Consider the following 6,809-nt stretch of genomic DNA (forward strand, 5'->3'; position numbering starts at 1 on the left):
AACCCTTGGTCTCAGTCTCTTGCACACCCTGCAAGTCTCTGACAGAGAGGCAGAGACACCTCATTGCCTGGTAAACACTCTTCATTGCCTGGTAGACGCTCAATGAACTGCAGGGCCTCAGGCCACCTTGACGGCTTGACAGGGAGCTATGGGGGGCAGATAAGACTGTGGTGCCTCTAGAGGCTGGTAGCTCATGAAAGCATCAGAGTGGGGATGCAATCTTTACTGGAAGCTCCCAAATGTGGGGTGGGCCTTGCAAATGCGGAGTCTCAGAAAGCAAAACCAAGGGTCGGGCAGTGGTGGCACATGCCTTTAATCTGAGCACCCGGGAAGCAGAGGCATGTGAGTTCGAGACCAGCCTGGTCTACAAGAGCTAGTTCCAGGACAGCCTCCAAAGCCATAGAGAAATCCTGTCTCGAAAAACCAAAAAAAGAAAGAAAGAAAGTAAAACCAAGAGCTTCTTCTAGTTTGAAGGATGGAATCCAGTAGTACAGTACTAGCCCCAAGCACCCAGGCTCTAGATCGGGTCCCCAGCACCACAATTGTAAAGGAATTTTTTGTTCGGACAATGGGTGTGTAGATTTCAAATCCAGGACCCTTATGCATCAAAATGCTCAGTTTGAGATGGGAGAGATGACTGGGTGGTTAGAGCACTGCCTGCTCTTGCAGAGAACCCTGGTTCAGTTCCCAGCACCCACATGTTTCTCAACCATCTGTAGCTCCAGTTCCAGTGGATCTGACACCCCCTCCTGGTCTCTGCGGGCACTGCATGCACTTAGTGCATAGACATACATGCAGGCAAAACACCCATCTACATAAAACAATAAGATAAAAATGATTTCTAAAAATTGTGTTTTCACTATTGGTCTGGGGAAAACTAGCTAAAAAGTGGAGCACTGTGGAGCACATGCAGGGCCCTGGTTCAATTCTTGGCGGTATATATTGTTTTTTTAAAAATCCTGCTATTGTTAGTATTATAAGAAGAAAAATAAGTTTTGCCAATGGCAATTCAGTGTCTGACCTGATTGACTAGGGAGGCTGCAGAATGTCCATCCTGGGATCTTGAAGCTGTGATCAATAGTCGCCCACTTTGGAGGTCTCAGGTGAACCCAGCTGGCCTTAAGAACTTAAATGAACCTGCTGGAGTCTCCTCTGCCTCATCAGGGTAGAGGAGGGCAAAGATGGAGTGGGGGTGGGGGAGCACACAGACACAGTAGAGATTAACCCCCTAATCCCCGTGTAGTCCCAGACACTGCTGCTTTGAAGAGTGTCCACCTGCATAAGGAGGCTGTCGTCACATCTGGAATGAGCTACTAGGGCCACAGGGAGATTCTTTGCAAAGGAAAAAGGCATCTTGATGTGACAAGGAATGTCTGAGAAAAGACAAACAGCACTGGGCTTTCCCTATACCCTAGGCGGGCAGACATTGGAAGGAGGCCAACGGGGCACAGATAGACTTCTGGTCACCCTCCATCAAGGGGCAGAGTCTGAACTCAGGGCAGGAAGTCAACACCTCTCCACATTATTCATAGTTGACAAATTTGGTTGACACCATAGAAAGCACACTTCAGTGCACCTTGCTCCCTCTGTTGAGGTTAGTTGTGACTTAGAAAATACACTGGAAGCCAGGCAGTGGTGGCACATGCCTTTAATCCCAGTACTCTGGAGGCAGAGGCAGGTGGATCTCTGTGAGTTCAAGACCATCCTGGTCTACAAGAGCTAGTTCCAGGACAGCCTCCAAAGCCACAGAGAAACCCTGTCTCGAACCCCCCCCCAAAATACATTGAATAACTGATTTTCAAAATTATTTTATTTTATATGTGTGAGTAACTGTATGCATGTACATATATGATAAAAGTGTCTGTGCCTGTGAAGGCCAGGAGAGGGGATTGGATCCCCTTAAACTAGAGTTAGAGGCGGTTATGAGCTGCCATGTGGTATGGGAATTGAACCCAGGTCTTCTGAAAGAGCAGTCAGTGCTCTTAACCACCAAGACATCTCACTCCAGCCTCATAGCTGGCTTTTAAATAATAAAAGTAAAAGATTTATTACCTATACAGTGCTTTACCTGCACACCAGAAGAGGGCGCCAAATCTCATTATGGATGGTTGTGAGCCACATGTGGCTGTGGGAATTGAACTCAGGACCTCTGGAAGAGCAGCCAGTGCCCTCAACCTCTGAGCCATCTCTCCAGCCCCCAATAGCTGACTTTTTAAAAATAACACATTTTACTGGGCTTGGTGTCACACCTCTGTAAACACATCACTTGGGAGACTGAGGCAAGAGGATTACAAATTTAAGACCAGTCTAGCCATGAGCACTCTCTCTCTCTCTCTCTCTCTCTCTCTCTCTCTCTCTCTCTCTCTCTGTCTCTCTCTGTCTCTCTCTCCCTCTCTCCGTCTCTCTGTCTCTCTCTGTCTCTGTCTCTGTCTCTCTCTCTCTGACACACACACACACACACACACACACACACACACGCAAAGAGGGAGGGGAGAGGAATTTTTATTTTAAAAAGGAAAAGTCGTTTTCACGCTGTTTATTCTTCCTACAGCACAAAGGCAAGCTTGAGGTTGTGCGGTACTTCTTGTGCCTTGTCACTCTCAGTTAAGACGTCCAGATAATGACTCAGCAGGGCGCACAGGCCACAGTCTTCAGGCTGAGAGGCATGTCTGGCTCCTGCTTCCTTCAGCCAAGGGCGGACAGAACCACGAGGCCAGGGGTTGCTCTCATTTCCACTGACCGGAACAAGATTTGTAAACATTTCTTCTTAAGCTGGATTTCTTACGGTACCGGGAATTATGAAGCAATGAAGAAAGAAGGACAGCATCAATTTTCATTACCTTCACCTGCCCCCCCCTCGCCCCCAACAGCCACACAAGCCACGGGGTTCTCCGGCTCTATAAACTATGAACCGTAGGAAATTCAACCTCCTGCCTGGGCTCATGCTTCGGGAGCGAAAGCGGGTTTGGCTTCCAGCCCAGCTCCCTCTTCCTCCAGACCTTGCTGTAGCCACCGTTCCACAACGCCTGGTTTAAGTAACGTGTTCAGTGTTGTTGGCCAAGCGTTCTGCGCGCGCACAGTCCAATAGCTCAGCCACGGCCTCCCCGCATGAATTGTTCCCACTTTTTTTCTAGAATTATCATTTTCATTATAACTGCACGAGTGTTGAGTCTGATCTATGCCGTTGCTGTTTGTCCTAACATACACTGCCTTTGAGGTCTAATGCCTCAGTAAGGCGGCAGTGTTGGGGGGACAGAGCCTTGTAGCAATGTTGAGGTCAGAGGTGTAGACCTCAAGAATTAAACTGGGCTAACTATTGTAGCTTGGTTTCCTGTTGCTGTGGAAGGGAGGAAAACAGAAACAAAAAGAAAAGTAACTTGGGGATGAAAGGGTTGGCTTCAAGCTTACAACTGCAAGATCAGCATCCAACCTTGAGGAAAGTCAGAACTGGAACCCAGAAACAATCACTCACCCACCTTCTCCGCGCCACTGACCAATCAGATGGACGCGATTCCTCAGTTGAGATTCTTGCTTCCCAAGTTTGTGTTGAGTTGTCCTAAACTAACTGGCACAGCTACTGCCGAAGCTTTGGCACCCCACCCCCACCCCCACCCTCACAGGCAGCTGAATTGCCCACCATGGAATAGCAAAAGGTCTCACCAAAAGTCAGTAAGATCAACAAGATGTCCTTGAACTTCCCAACGTATGTCTTTTGTTTGTTTGGCTGGTTGGTTGTTGTTTGGGGGCTTGGGCATGGGAGTTTCTTTGCTCTTCTCACACGGGGTCTCCCATGTGTAGACCAGGATAGCCCTGTACTCATGTGCCTCTTGTCTCAGCTTCCCTGGGGCTGTGATGCTAGGCATGCACCACCATATCCGACTTAAACAGCTTTTCTTTGTAAATCATCCACAAAGACACGGCAGCAGAGGAGGCAATTGCTGACAACATTCCAGAGAATGAAAATGCAGGTGAATAAGAGCTATAAATTGAGCTGGGAGCATAGCTCAATTGTAGAGCGCTTGGCCTAGCGTGTACAAGACCTCAGGCTCCGCCCTTGCCACCTCAACAGGTGGGTGGATCAATTTAACAGAAAACATAAAGCTGAATGTTAAATTCTCAGGAAGGAGATCTATAGCAAACCACCACAATATCGAACCTTGGAAGAATCAGACAGGGCTCTCTCCATCTCACATGGGTGAGGGTGTCTGAAAACAAGCTGTCTACCTTAAACGCCCTTCCCTGTAACGTGATTGATGACTTCCTTGTGTGCCATCCTAGAGCCTTCATCCAGCGACTGAAGGAAGCAGAGACAGACACCCACAGCTAAACAGTGAACTGAACTCGGGAACCGAGTTGCAGAGAAGGAGGAGTGATAAGCAAAGGGGTTAAGACTTGGCGGGTGAAACCCACAGAAACAGCTGACCTGACAAGGGGGAGCTCATGGACCCCAGACTGATGACTGAGAGGACAGCATTGAACTGATCCAGACCCCCTGAATGTGGGTGTCAGCATTCTTTGGGGCCTCCGGCAATAGATCAGCGTTTAGCCTTGTCATCCAGATGGACTTTGGGAGCCCATTCCACGTGGAGGGATGCTGTCTCAGCCTGGACACATGGAGGAGGGCCTAGACCCTGCCAGGGATCATATGATAGACTTTAGAGACCCCTCCCATGAAGGACCTCACCCTCCTTAGAGAGTGGAGTAGGGATTGGGGGAGGAGTCGGGGGAGGGAGAGGGAGCTGGGATTGACATGGTTAGCAAACTTGTTTCTATTTTAAATTAAAGGGAAAAAAATGTGTGGTAGCAGGGCAGTGGTGGCACACACCTTTAATCCCAGCACTCGAGAGGCAGAGGCAGACAGATCTCTGAGTTGGAGGTCAGCATGTCTACAGAGTTCCAAGACAGCCAGGGCTACACAGAGAAACCCTGTCTGGGAAAAAAAAAAAAGTGTGTTTCTTCTCATTCCTGTGTGCACCTCTGCCATTGTCCCTGCCCAGCCTGGAGAAGAAATTTTGAATTGTAGAGGCATTGTGTACAAGAAAGGTGGACATTGGAAGCAGATGAACGGTGTGCACTTGGGAATTTAGGGCCCACAGTGGTCTCCTGGCTCCCATGATGCTTAGTGGTAAAACTTATTGTACCCCATAGTGATGTGGAGGATTTGCTCAGGAAGCTGATCAATACACTGTCCCAAGTCCCTTAGAGCCACAAGAGTGACAACAGCTATCACTTGGAGTTTGAGGGAAGGTCTTAGTGAAGACAAGTTGAACTTGTCTGCAGATGGGCAAGAGGGGAACAAACATTAGCAAAGCCTCTAAATCTTTGCTTACCTTTCTCACAAGGTTCCTACCGGATGTTCTCAGGGAGGCCAGGCTGGCCTTGAACTCACTGTTTAGATGAAGATGTCCTTGAACCCTTGAACTCCCGCTCTTCCTGCCTCCACTTCCTAAGGGCTGGGATTACAGTTGTGTGCACCAGTTTAAAACAAGGAAGACAAGGCACTCCACACGAAAGAGCAGTCGAAAGCTTTGAGGGAGTGACTGCCGTGGACCGCAGGAGAAACCCAGTCTGAGCAGAAGATGTCATCGCAGAGAGAAAGGCCACAGAGGGGCGCAACATGTCCTTTACATTGGAAGAGCTTGGAGGGTGATTCTCAATAAAGATCAAAAGATAAGGCAAATGAAACATGCTGGCTATACACCCGTAATCCCAGCACACAGAGGTAGAGGCAGGAGGATTGCCACAAGTGCAGCCCAATCTCCACAACCCCTCAAAGGCTTGCTTGCCCAGCAGCTTGTGTCCCAGGTCATTCTAGAGCCTACCAAGTTGACAATATTAATCGCCATAGTTTCATTAGGGGCACTTTTATCCTCTTGTCATTCCTCATAAAATATTGTGAAGGGACTAGAGACGACTCAGAGGTTAAGAGCACTGTCTACTCCTGCATGGGACCCAGGTTCAGTTCCCAGCACCCACATGGCTGCTCAGGACCCTCTGCGCCCTCTTCTGGCCTCCACAGGTAGTGCATGCACATGATGCACTTATGTGTAGGCAAAACACCCATACACATAAAGTTGTTATTGTTTTTTTTAATTAGGTTAAATCTCATGATGGAGGGCAGGTAAGATGGAGGGCAGGAACTGAGTCGGAAGTAGACCTGAGAGGGGGAAAAGCTTTCCCTCAACTGCCATAGCAACAAGTCAGAAGAGACTCTCTAAGATTAAGATAATGAAGACACAGCTTTTAAAATGCGTCGTTTATGCATGAATGCGGCAAACACCAGAAGTACAACGGAGACAGTGGTTCACTGAGGACGTCTAGATGGAGGCACGAATGGGCCAGGAAGACACAACGTTGTGATTTTTAGAAAGACTTAACATGTGAAGTTTTAAGCTACCTCTATGTGCTTGGAATAATTTTTTTTAAAGAAATAAAAAAATGAATATTCAGGCTGTGGAAATCAAAGGGGTTTCCCCACCAGGGTAGACACCTTATAGGTCTCTCTGTCCTCACGGGAGGTTGTAAGAAGTCAGACAATGCATGTCATCTCGGCCTCGGTCTTGGCACCAGGGGAACTCTCCTCACTTCTGACTCTCGGATGACATACAGCTATGCATTTGGGGGAAAGTGGAAACCGCAGCGTGCAGATGCTCTCATGACTCAGCCCAGGAGAGAGGAAGGAAGCTGGCGGTTGGTCCAGCAGGTGGGGAGCCTCCTCCGCAGACACCTGTCGACGGTTCTGGGGCCTTCCGGGTTCCAGAGGATGAGCCCAGCATCCCCCGACGCCGGGGAGGCATCTGTTCTGTGCA

At 48.7% G+C, this 6,809-nt stretch overlaps 1 long non-coding RNA gene across 1 annotated transcript; it reads right to left on the reverse strand.

Annotated features, from left to right (window-relative positions):
• Window positions 1–2,499: 2,499 nt before the first annotated feature.
• LOC121141829 lies at window positions 2,500–3,582 on the reverse strand. Its single transcript, XR_005878764.1, has 2 exons — window positions 2,928–3,582; window positions 2,500–2,780 (listed from the first exon to the last, which is right to left on the reverse strand). It is a non-coding gene; the product is annotated as an uncharacterized LOC121141829 (long non-coding RNA).
• Between the last annotated feature and the right edge of the window lie 3,227 nt (window positions 3,583–6,809).

The sequence above is a fragment of the Mesocricetus auratus genome, unplaced genomic scaffold (genome assembly GCF_017639785.1).
Source record: "Mesocricetus auratus isolate SY011 unplaced genomic scaffold, BCM_Maur_2.0 Super-Scaffold_100008, whole genome shotgun sequence".
NCBI classification, from domain to species: Eukaryota; Metazoa; Chordata; class Mammalia; order Rodentia; family Cricetidae; genus Mesocricetus; species Mesocricetus auratus.